Source organism: Papaver somniferum, chromosome 8 (assembly GCF_003573695.1).
Source record: "Papaver somniferum cultivar HN1 chromosome 8, ASM357369v1, whole genome shotgun sequence".
Taxonomy (NCBI): Eukaryota; Viridiplantae; Streptophyta; class Magnoliopsida; order Ranunculales; family Papaveraceae; genus Papaver; species Papaver somniferum.
In genome coordinates, this window is record NC_039365.1 from 28,682,015 (window position 1) to 28,695,069 (window position 13,055).

The window sequence follows — 13,055 nt, forward strand, 5'->3', positions numbered from 1 at the left end:
CCAGGATTATAGGTTTCTGAATATGGGTCAATCTTTTGACGGTTATCAAATCTAGTGTTATTATAAAGAGCATTGGCTTGCTCTTCAATATTCTGGCCTTCCCAAAAAGGCTCCACTCTACCACTAGTCTGGCCCACTTCTAAGGCTTCTAACCTTTTTGCTATAGCAGCAATTTTGGCATCTGATTCATAGCCTCCTTCTACCCTATTAACGTTTCCTCTACTTAAAAGAATTGTTTTCTGGGGTGCCCTACTATTTTCCCATTGCTGGGTTTTTTCGGCGATTTCATTAAAAAATTCCATCGCCGCATCAACAGTTTGGTTTTCAAATCCACCAGTGCATAGAGACTCAACCATGGTCGTTGTGGAATAATCTAAACCCTCATAAAGGATCTGAACTAGCCTAACCTTTTCTAAACCATGATGAGGACACTGGGATAATAAATCATTGAACCTTTCCAAATACCTATATAAAGATTCTCCCTCTTGTTGTGAAAATGTGCATATTTGCGTCCTAATAGACGATGTTTTGTGCCTAGGGAAAAACTTATTGAAAAAGGCAGATGTAAGTTGTTCATATGTCTCAATTGACTCGGAGTCCAAACTATAGCCACGACTTGGCCTTATCTTTCAGGGAAAATGGGAATAACCTAAGTTTCAAAGCATCATCATCTAAGCCTCTAATTCTTAGAGTACTACAAATTTCCTCAAAATCCCTAACATGGTAATAAGGGTTTTCATTTTCTTTCCCTAAAAAGATTGGGAGCATCTGTAAGGTCCCAGGTTTCAGTTCATAGGGTGCCTCCGTTTCAGCTAATTAACTTAATACACGAAGGACGAGTAGTCCTAGTTGGATTCAACAAAGCTTTCAAAGTTGCCATTTCTGGCGCTATCGGAGCAACAGGGATTCTCTCCTCAGTCAAAGGACGTTCAAAAACAGACTGTTCAAAAGTCGGACTCTCTAGATTAAGGTAATCAAGACGCTTCGAACTACTAGGTTTCTCTTTAACAAATCTACCTAGTGCTTCTCTTTTACTTTCAGGCATACAATAGAATTTTCTAAATTGGAAGGGTAAGCAAAAACAGATCAAGGACGACTCAACCAAATCAAACCTATTGATTTATAGCAAACAAAAAGCATGATGGCTCCACTTAGATTGTTTCTAGACCAGCTTCTAATCCTTCGAACGGGAATTCGTTACAATTTAAGAAAACCCCTCTGGAATCAATCCGAGTTAACGTAAGTTGAATAGAGGCGAGGGAAGCTCGGTGGAGCTTTGATACCCAAGGCCTCACCGGTATTACAAGGCGACGCAGTCACGCATTCTACTTACAGAAACCGTCAAGAACTTCGAAGTATGCTTAAAAGAGTAACCAATATTTTTCGAATGACTTTCCTGTTAAGCTCGTTACCCTGTCGGTCTCGTTCTAGTCAAAATTTTAGGCTTAGGTTCGCGTAGGTTACGTGTTCCTAAAGCGGGCAAGAAGAGAACGGTGATGAAATCCGAACCCTTATTTTGTATGGCCAGGCCTTGCCCTTTACTAGAAAAATAAATGTCTGTACAGTCCTCAACATATATGCATACGAAGGAGTCCAGTAACTCGCTGACAGAGGATTCGCGAGTGTTTATAATCTTACCTCCCGTTCCAGACGGGGGATGAATCATTTGTAGTCGACTCGGGCTACTGACTCCGATGTCTAGTGTACGAACCCAAGGTGCAGAGACAATATCGTAATTGTCCTCCTTCTCTGCAAACAGTTTATATTTAAAGTACCCTTCCTTAGGGTAATAAAAAAAATGTCCCAAAGTCCAAAAGTCCAAAAAGTAAAGAAAAATTACAAAAATAATAAACCTTAATACAGTTTTTTTTTTTGTAAAAGAAAATAAACAAACCCTAAACTGAAATTATCTAAAATAAAATCGTCTTCTTTTCTGTTCTTTTTTCTTTAATCTTTAGCTCCAAGTCTCTATGAAATCACCAAACTCATTGGCTCAATTTTCTTTATGATCCAGAACCTGTAGACACAAGATAAATACCCAAAAACATAAAAAAGAACAAAAATAATAAAAAATAAAATAAATCTAAAACCCTAAAAACAAGTCCGCGTCGGTGGCGCCAAAAATTTATGTAATTTGTAGATAGTGGTAAAAGTGGTTCGATTCTCAGACTTGTGAAGGATATTAATTAGACTTAAATTCTAATATTAAAATAGAAAACTCACTAAAAATTATAGCAAACTCAATCAAAGATGATATCAATATTAAAAGAAACACTGAGGCTAAGATTCCACTATTTTCCAAGTTCAAAGTGATTAAACCAATAATTATATTTATGCAATTTTCTCGTTTAATTTGATTCTAAAATATTACAACAAGTAGATTTTCAAAAGTAATAATTGTAAATACCAAGTATGAAGGATCAAAAGTCTTAAAACTAAGCATACTCCATCAAAATAAACCACAATCACTCAAATAAAAATCATAATCAATAATAGTTCAAGGAAAATAATCATATAATTATTGGAAATAAAAAGATAAAATAGAATATACCACTTTTTGTTGGAAAAATAGCTTCCTCTATCGCCTCAGTAATGGGGTTTAGCTCCTCATATTAACCATGTTCTCAAAGTATGTTTTTATAGCTCAAAAGTGTACAAGGAGGTGAAAAAGTGATAACACAAACCGATTCGCAACACTGTGAAGGTGTTTTAGAATCTCTGTTACAAAGAGGAAACAGTAGCTAAAGACCTAATGCAATTACTGTTGATAAACGATAGATGGGTTCTGCTGTTGAATAGCGATAGTGTTCTGCGACAGACACTTGTGCGTCAATGTTCTTCGTGTTCTTCCTCTTCAACAGCAGCAGCAGAATATTGTATTTTCCTGCAACTTGATCTCTGGAACTCTGTGGTGTTCTAAACTTCTCCTAAGGTTTCGTACCCCCTATATGAGACTCGAAACAACTTATATATACTCTCCAGGTGACGATATTTCGAGAAAGATTTCAATTATCTTCCCGTTATTTTCTCTGCAAGTCACGGACTTTTCTTCACAGAAAGTTACAAATTCTTTCCCTTTTCTTCTCTGGTTTCCGTCGTCAACCCTCTTCTTAGGATATAATCAAATCCAACAGGTGATATTCTCTTCCCTTTTTGTACGTATTTACTAAAAATAAATCAACTTCCCATAATTTCTCTCTTGCCATGTTTTCACGAGAACCACATTACAACTTCTCCTGGTTCGATTCAAACTCTACTACCACCCCTGTTTTGTAGCAACGGGCTAATTCGAGTCATATCCATGAAAATATCCAACATAATCTACGTAACTTTTCAACAGCAAAAAAACCCCGAGATTATATCACTTTCCTGTTTTGCTTCGTACTAACAATCCATCCCAAGTTCATCGAATAAAACACCCCTACACGCCATGTTTAGTCCACTGAAGCCTAACCCAAGAGAATTCAACGGTTGAATCTCTACATAATCGTTCCAAAATCAAACCCTAAAATATGCTCCGCTGTAAAAATAATTCCCGCCAAAACTGATAATTCAAATGTAGAAGATGGTCGCCCTCTATCCAGAGTAAGGGGCCGATTAGCATCTGCCTGGAAATGGGGTGCCCCTTAGTAATTAGGTTACCCCTTATCCAAAGTGAGGGTCCGAATAGCAAATGATGAACGCAAAAAACCTTTTCGAGCCAATTTCGCCGCAAAATCTTATTTTTCCAAAAACACCTACAAAGACATAAAAAGCCAAAATAAATACAAAATCGAGCACTAATAATATACATAATTGAGAACAAAATAGACATATAAATGTGTCTATCACCACTCAACTTGACCGGAAAAGATGAGTGGTTATGATCGAACTACGACATGAGTACGTTGCCGCAAACCCTAATTAAGGTTTTGAATCAGTCGCGCACACGTGACTTTGGCCAAGCGGTTTGGCACACCATGATCCTCCTTTGGAGAGATCGATCACGTGGGGCCCATGTTGGGCTAACGGTGAACGCATTTGTACCTTCCGGACGGTCCTAAATGCGATCTAAGCCATCCAAATAGGATGGCTAAGTTGGATGATTGTGATCGATTTAAGACACTAGTGGAATTCCGCGATCCTTAGAAGTATCACGCCTTCCATGGTTTGAGCAATCGTTTCATTGCTCCATGACCTCGCCGTGAGAAAACCGATCGAGTGAGGGAGAAGTGGGCCACCAACCTGTGCGTTAGCGCTTCCCTGATCATTCATGGGATGATCTAATCCGTCCAACCAGGCTGGCGAAGTTGGACGGTTACGATGGCTTTAAAACTGTCCTGAACAGTCTTGCTCGTTCGAGCCTCTCCCAAAACAGCACGGCCACCCTACTTTGGTTGGCGTTTGACGGCGCTGGGGAGTATGGTGTGGTGTTCGACCGGCTAGGGCATAAGTGGGCCCGCCGGTGGATATCACAATAATTGCCTATTTTTTCCGGGGTTTGGCTAGGATTGTTAAATTGCTCGGCCAACTTGCGTGGCCGCGATCGTTTCTGAGAATGATATGGACAGTCCAGATCTCCCTTAAGGAAATTAAGCATACTCGATCGGGCTAACCAAAGCGCGTCGATGCGATATTCTCTTTAGAGAGTGATGTAGCATGTATGGGTATTTTGTGCACATCTCAATATTGGAACTTTGGGAGATTCATGTTACTCTGCTGAGAGTGAACACCCAGTCATCATATCATGTCAATAATGAGAGTTCGGCTCAGAACTACACAGAAAATACTAGGCAAATCATGCATTAATTAATAATGCTAAAAAATTCACAGAATATTTGGGATTGCTATTGCACGCACCATTCTGGGTGAATTTTTTATATATATTGAATTGCTTCGAATAAATCTGCGCTCATCACTTATCAAACGGCTTTACCCTTTGCAGGATGTCAGCGCATTAAATTTGGTTTTACAATTTTAAACCTGAACTAAAATCCACCATCAACACAGAGTGAGAAGTAATATCACTACATCGATTGAGGGAAGAGTTGTAAATACCTTCTGAATGTTTGTGCTGTGTATTCCTTACCTTCTTTCGGTTATATCTCATTCCAGGCGAATTAGACATAAACCCTTTTAAGTGTCCATTAGAAGGATTTTTATGAGGATTAAGTCTAGGACCTGTAGAGATTGGTTCTAGAGGGTCAGAATTGTGAGAATTTCATCTCATAGACTTAGGTCTACCGGACTTATTCTCATAAACACTGGGAACGTGTACATCTGTGGCATATACATTTGCTCCATTAAAAGTGACACGATTCCAATAGAGATTTTTAGAAGAGTGACCTTGGAAACCTCGTGTATGAGAGTTATGGTTTTCTGCAAGAAAGAAATCCATTGCAGATGTCGTCAGAAAATTTACTATGTCGACAGTAAAAATAAGTATATTTTGAAGATTAAAAATATGTTTCTTTCTAGCAAAACAATGTAGAACATTGTGATTTCTTTTCCCACAGAATGAATAGGTCCGTGGATAAGAAACTTTAGACACATATGGTTTCAGATTCATATCCTTTCTGGAATTCTATAAGTCACGTAACTGTTTCTTAGCAGAAAATTCCTTAGAAGAAAATTTTCCCATGCTAGGTAATACCACATGAGTATTAGAGATAGGTACTGAAGAAGGTTTACTTATCAAAACAGAGTTTTCTCTTTTCAAGGTGTTGTACTGTTCTTGGGCTAGTAAAAGAGATATAACAAGTTTCTCTTTTTCAACACGAAACTGTTCAATTCTGATGAATGAGTTTTGATTAAACGTTCTTCTCTAATTGAGTCTTCTTTAACAGTATCTTCAAGCATACTAATCTTTTCACGTTGGTGAGTAGTTTCTTGAACAAGATTTTCGATATTGTTAGAAAATGACTCAATAATGCTATAGAGTTCATGTTCTCTATCAAGAGAAGCTGAGCGATTTTATTTTCAAGCGAACTAATTGTAGACACTTGAACATCAAAAATCTGAGCAACCTTTTTTAAGTTTCTGGTGAGCTTCTTCTCAGATTCTGACATAGTATCAACTGTCACATTAGAGGGGATGTTATCAGAGTCTGATATCACAAACTTTCTACCTCGGGATTCAGAAGAATCCACTAAGGAGTTATTTTTTGAGGTAAGCCCAAGACATTTGGAAAAATCAAAATCTTTTGAAGGTATTTCTATATGCATTAGTTAGATATGAATTTCTATCCACGGAATCAGATTGCTATAAACATAGACTTATGAGGTCTTAACGTGTTTATCTGCTCTGATACCAATTGAAAACTCGGGGGTCTAACAGCCACAACCAATATTTCGTTAGGAAATATGTATGGAGTAACTCCAATATAATTCCAAGAGAATCAATTAGAAAGTCAGACTCAATCAAGGAAAAACATCCAAGAGTTATATCTTTGTTTCTCAATGTAATCAGCAAATCAAACAGATAGGAATCCGCGAGCCTGATTATTATGAGAAACAACTTGAACGGTACCAAAGACCAGTGTTCACGTATTGTCCATCAATTTCAATCAACAACCAAAGGTTGGATTTACCAATTGATTGAACGACACACAACCTTTGATATTTCAATTATATAAACAAATATAATGCGGAAAAGAAATAACACAGACATCGGAAGTTTTATTAACGAGGAAATCGCAAATGTATAAAAAACCCGGTCGGGACCTAGTCCAGATTTAAATACCACACTATATTAAGCCGCTACAGACACTAGCCAACTACAAATTAACTTCAGACTGGAATGTAGTTGATCCTTAACCAAGTCTCACACTGATATAGGTGCAGTCGCGTTCCTTATGCCTATGAATCCCACAAGGACTTTACACACTTGATTCCCTTAGATGATCTCACCCAAAACTAAGAGTTTCCACGACCCAAAGTCGAAGACTTTATAAACAAATATGTCTCCCACGGAAAAATCTATTCTTATAGATAAATCTGTCTCCCATAGAAATACCAATTAAGTTTTTGTTCAGTCTTTTGATAAACCAAGGTGAACAGAAACCAATTGATAACCCGATCTTATATTCCCGAAGAACATCCTAGACATATATCAATCACCTCACAATAACTTAACTATATGGTAGTAGAACAAGTTATTGTGGAATCACAAAGAATGAGATGAAGAGCTTTATGATTAATTTTTATATCTTACTTATCAAAAATATATCTCGAGCAAATGTTAGAGAAGATAATACTCAACACGATAGAACAAGTAATATCAGAACACGCAACTATAGAGAAAATAGTTGGGTCTGGCTTCAGAATCCCAATGAAGGCGTTGAGTCGTTAACCTATAATGGTTTTAGGAAAAACCTAGGTTAAAGGAGAATCGACTCTAGTCGCAACTAGTATCACACAGTAGGTGTGGGGATTAAGTTTCCTAGTTGCTAGAGTTTTCCCTTTATATAGTCTTCAAATCAGGGTTTGATAGATTTGAAACAAAGCAATCAAACCCTTAAATGAAATCCTGATTTAAGATTCAAGATAATTTTGCTTAAAACCAAAGCAATATCTTTCCACCGTTAGATGGTCTTATCTTGTTACAAACAAATGAAATATACCTTCATTTAGATATGGGTAACCGTACCTAAATGTGTATACAGAGTTGGCTTAACCGAAGTTAGCTATATGATGAACACTTTTGTATTAACCACATTCATCTAACACTTCTAGATCAAATGATAATCAAATGAACCTAATTGTGTTACTCATAGAGTTGTTCAATTGTTTATATTCTCATAGAAGTATACAAGACACAATTGAAGCAAAATCGGATTTGATTCAATATAATCAATTCATGAACATTTAGCCACGATTTGCAAAGATAACATTCCTTAATATATAAATGTATTTTTTCATGAGTGTGAAATCATACTAAACCGATTTTAGAACTTAAATCAACTCAGTTTGTAAACGGGTACACAAACTTAAGTTCCGGACTTTGGTCATGTCCGACCGTTCGCAAACCGGCATGCATACTATCATCTCGGATCTAACTCAGGTGAAACTGTTCGCATACTGGTATGCAAACTTGGTTCCCGGACTTTGACAGTTAAAACCGTTCGCATACCGGTATGCAAACTTGGTTCCCGGACCTCAATCATACCACAACATTTTGCATACTGGTATGCATACTGTGCTATATCCAGACAATGGTTATTTGTTTTAACCCCCATTTCAATCATTGAAACATCCTTAGAAGACGACAATAGTTGTCTCACACAAACTATTAGCTTATAAGTAATTTTCAAGTGATCGAATGATCAATACGAAATATTCCGAGTCTACATCAAATGACTGTCTCACACAAATCATGTAAGATGTTTCAAGGCAATTTTCACATGATCATATTTTAACTTCTTATTTAGTTTCAAACAAATATATTGTTTCCAACTAAACTCGTCAAGAGTAATGATGAACGTAGTTATAGCAAAAGGCTTTCCAACATATATTTCGAGAAAGATTTAAACTCAGCTCGAAATATCAAATGTGTATAATGTAAAAGTCTATATAGCTATACGACTTAGTCTCATTAGGAAATAGAATATAATAGACTTCCGAGTGACAGATAAGTTTTAGTCTCGACATACTTTTTGTTAATGAAGTTCCTCCAAGCTCTCCTTAGTAGATCTTCGTCTTCAATCGATGAAAGTCTTATAGTTTTGATCACCTAAAATTGACAAACAAGCTTGAGATAGTAAAGCTTGTGAGTTCGACCGAGTAGTACTCTAACAGTTAAAAATGTAACCGTTATCGACCAATCCAAAAATAATTATCAGCTCAAGTTGAACAGAACACTAACTCAATTTGGGACGACCGGTCCAACCTTGAATGATCATATTAACCATCAAGGATAAACTCTTCTCCTACTGTGATGAGTGTGCACACCCACAGGGACCATCCAATGGATGATTTAGCCAAATCCCATTTTGTATATTGGAGTTAGCTTGGAAAATTTTATGGATTATACTTAGTGTTGCACTTCCATTTTCTTTTTCGGATCATTGGTTTAGGATGAAACGAACACTCAAGAACAGTCCCAATATGGTTTTGCTCGCATAGTCTGGATCAAGGTACACTCTGGCTTCCCTTTGCAGTACCTAAAATTTTCATAACTTGAACAGTTGATCCCACTAGAACTTAGAAAACTACTACATTAAAACCTTGTAATATTTTATGAACCATAAAAAGATATTCTTACACGGGGTTTATTCTTATATGGAGGTCTTCCATCAATATACCAAAAGAAAATATTTCATACATGCACTTGAGAAAATATGCCTATGTGTATTGGAAACACAAAAATGTATTTAGGTAAATATAAATTCAACTTTGACACTGGAAATCGACCACTGAGATCACTTGAGTGAAAGGTGTAACCGAAAATTGACCAATGAACTTATATGAGTGAAAGATATTTGTACTATTTGTTCACAGAAAAGTAAAGAATCCACTTTGAAGCCAAAGGTTTTGTAAAACGGTAACAAAAATCTCTTAATCTTAAACTTTGATGCATGATAAAACTTATAATATTTATTTTATAATGTCAATTATTCATATATAGAGGTATGTTCCTTGAGACGGGACCAGAAAATTTTATGACTTATTTTAATATAGAGTTTATTCTTAAATATAACTGCTCCCAATCGGGACCACAAATTTTTATTCTTATATGGAGTGTATTCCTATATAGAGTACTAGGGCTTAACCCGTGCCGTAACGACACGAGCCTTGATTTTTCTGGGACACTTTTTTTTTCTCATTTTGGAATGGGCTTCAACAGATTTGATGTTATATTGATCTAATTTTTATAGTGGTAAATAAGGTTGTCATTCACTCGGACTTTGTTGAGATTGATTCTAGGCTTAAATACTAAAAATAAGAAAATATATACAAAATATGTCACGGGATGAAGAATTTACTGGGACTCAGGATTTCACTGTTTTTCATATTCAAGTGGTTCAGAAATTAATCCTAGGAAATTATAGCTCAAAATAAAAGAAATATTAACTCTATTCTTTGTCAAAGTAGATTTCATAAAGCATTAGTTGTAAGTTGTGAGCATGACGCATCAAAAGTAAACAAAACTAAGCATGCGACATCAGAAAAAATAACAAATAATTAATTGAAATCATAAAACAATTTAATTCTATGCACATAGTTATAAAAGAATAAATTTAATTACCAAATGGGTGAAAAACAGCTTCCTCCATCGTCCCAGTGGGTTTAGCTTCTCATGATGCAAACACACTCAAAAAGATAATTCATTGCTCAAAAGGTGCTTCCAAGGATGATAATATGGGAGAAAATAAATAAAAACGGGTTTGTAACACTTATTTCTGTTACACACAAGCTGTTACAAAGAACGATAAATGAGTATTGTCGCTGACACTGTAGCAACAATGACTGTTCTATGTGCGTCTTATGTTCTTCACAGCAGCAGAAAATGGCTATTCTCTGCAACTCGAAATTCCTAGCTCGGTAATGTGCTAATGTATCCCTAACTCTCCATCCCCCTTTTTCTCGACCCCAGCAACCTATTTATACACCTTTGGACCAAGAATAACTCCTCATCAATCCAAGAAATCTTCCCATTACTCGGCAGTCAATGAAAATATTCCCGAGAAGTTTTCTTCTCATTCTTGTCTTCTTCATGCGTCTGTTGTAGTCAACCTCCATCCAAACACTCTTCCACACATCCCAACATGTATCAAACACGCTCAGGCCACAAGAACTCTTACCAAACATAACCACAAATCCCGTGATATCCTCGAGTAAATATTCTTCCCCTGTTTTTCTTGACACAATAATTAAACCCTGTTTTATCGAATCTAGAGTGATTACCAACCATGTTTAGTCGAAACAGGATATATCCAATCCAAAGAACTCATTGAATCCGACCAAAGCTCCAGCAAAATCTTGCCTGAAATACCCGTGAAAAGTTCACACCTCTGTTTCCTTCCAAATCGAGTTCTAGCCAAATTCAATCGACAAAATCACTCCTACTATCCCTGTTATGCTCTAAAAGATGCTTGCCATCAGTTTTAGCCATTGAGTCTCCTCGGAAGAGCACCAAAACTTGAACCCTAATTTCGCCATTAAAACACCAAGTTTTCCCGCCAATTTCCAAATTCAAAGGTGAAGAAGGTGACCTCCCCCTAACCAAACCGGGGGTGCAAATAGCAGGTACCCAACTGAGGTGCCCCTTATCCAAAGTGAGGGTGTCTTTAGTAATTTTTCTCCGGGTGTCCGAAAAGCACTTTTCGAGCAACTTTTTCCACACAAGTGTACTTGTCCAAAAACACCTAAACCAACATAAAAACACTATAATAAGTATAAAATCAAGCACTTACAATACAAACACTGAGGACAATTCATACACAAAATTGTGTCAATCAAATACCCCCAAACTTATTATTTTCTAGTCCTCGAGCAAAAATAATCTAGAAAATAAAATGACTACACTTAGCACGTGCAGCAAGCCGTTAAACCGCTAGGTGTCCCTAGTGGCGGAGTGTTTTCTCCGGAAGGTTTACCAGAGATGTACCCACAAAACCTTTACTCCAGAACCTAGCTATCTACGCAGAACCTTGGAAGGCACTAAACAATCTCCTTGGTTGGCATAAAAACATTGACTATAGGTGGAAGTACCCTGATGCGAAATTCCAATTGATATACACGAGTTTGCACTCAGCATACTATAATTCATATATAAGTGACAGAGCTCTACTCAGATAGTTTCTAGACATCATACCGGAGTCAACCAATCACACGAAAATATTAAGAAGATGGATAAAGAGAAAAATAGATGGTTTAAAGTGAACGATGTTTCCCATATCTGTCTGAAGGCCTCTGCTAAGATGAACCTATCCTAATGGACTGAGATACCGGTCTGACTAATATCAACACAACTGGCAAATACAAGGGAACTAGTGGTCGATAAACCTAACTTTATGTCAACACAGCTGGCATAATATACAAGGGCACCAGTGGTTGACTTTATTGAATTTATTCCGGTTGGTCTGATGGTCTAGTCTCATTTTTTTTTGTGGTATCTCAATCACTCTATTTCACCCTATCAATGGTAACAACTTGAATCGTGTGCCCCACCAAATCACTTAAAAAAATAAAAACAGAAGGATTAGGATTCAACGAGATATGGCGAAACTACCATGTTTTTTTTAATTCTAACACCTGAGCTCTGTGCTTTTATGAATAGACTCTTTAGATGTTTCCATCTAATCAGATTGGTTCCTCAACTCCTATAACCAAGATGTTCCTATCCACTTAGATTGGTTAGGGCCAACCTTAATAAACATAAATTTCTAGGCTCTGGAGTTTATTTATTGCAACTAAAAAGTTTCTCCCATACTCCCAAACTTAAATCTAACATTGTCCTCAATGTTCTAAAGATAAAATTAAAAGCATATGAACAAGGATAAATTGTTACCATTTGAAGAAAAAGAGTTAAGGAAAGATATTACCGCGTTGCATGAGATTGGGTTACCTCCCAAGAAGTGCTAAGTTTAAATTCTTCAGCCAGACATCGGAAGGAATTAATCACCTCATAGAATCATAAAGCAGTAGCTGGAATAACTGTGGGCCATCTGAATCAAAAAGTGCTAACCACAAGAAGAGGAAACTACAACAATCCAAGAAGACATCGAACATACCCTTGTTTAAGACAACTACATCTATTTGTGGTTCAGGTTCAGGCTCTATAAAAGGGTCTACATAAAAAGATTTCATCGGTTGGATTTCCTCAAAGGCATTCTGAAGATCAGGCTGAAGAGTCTGGAAATACTCAACTAAGAACTTAGAAGCGCATAACAAAAGCCTGAATAATTGGGGATCCTCTAAGTCAATCAGATTTGACTCACACAGCTGACCACAATGAAAGAAGTGGTCTTCCTTAATAAAATGTGTCGACCCTATTTTCCTAAAGTAATTAGGTTTAGTCTCAAAACTTAATAACCGACACATCTGAAAATCATATGTCCCCACAATTGGAAAAAA

At 36.8% G+C, this 13,055-nt stretch overlaps 1 pseudogene; it reads left to right on the forward strand.

The window, feature by feature from the left end:
- Positions 1-414: 414 nt before the first annotated feature.
- On the forward strand, positions 415-514 carry LOC113307161 (annotated as a pseudogene).
- Positions 515-13,055: the final 12,541 nt, after the last annotated feature.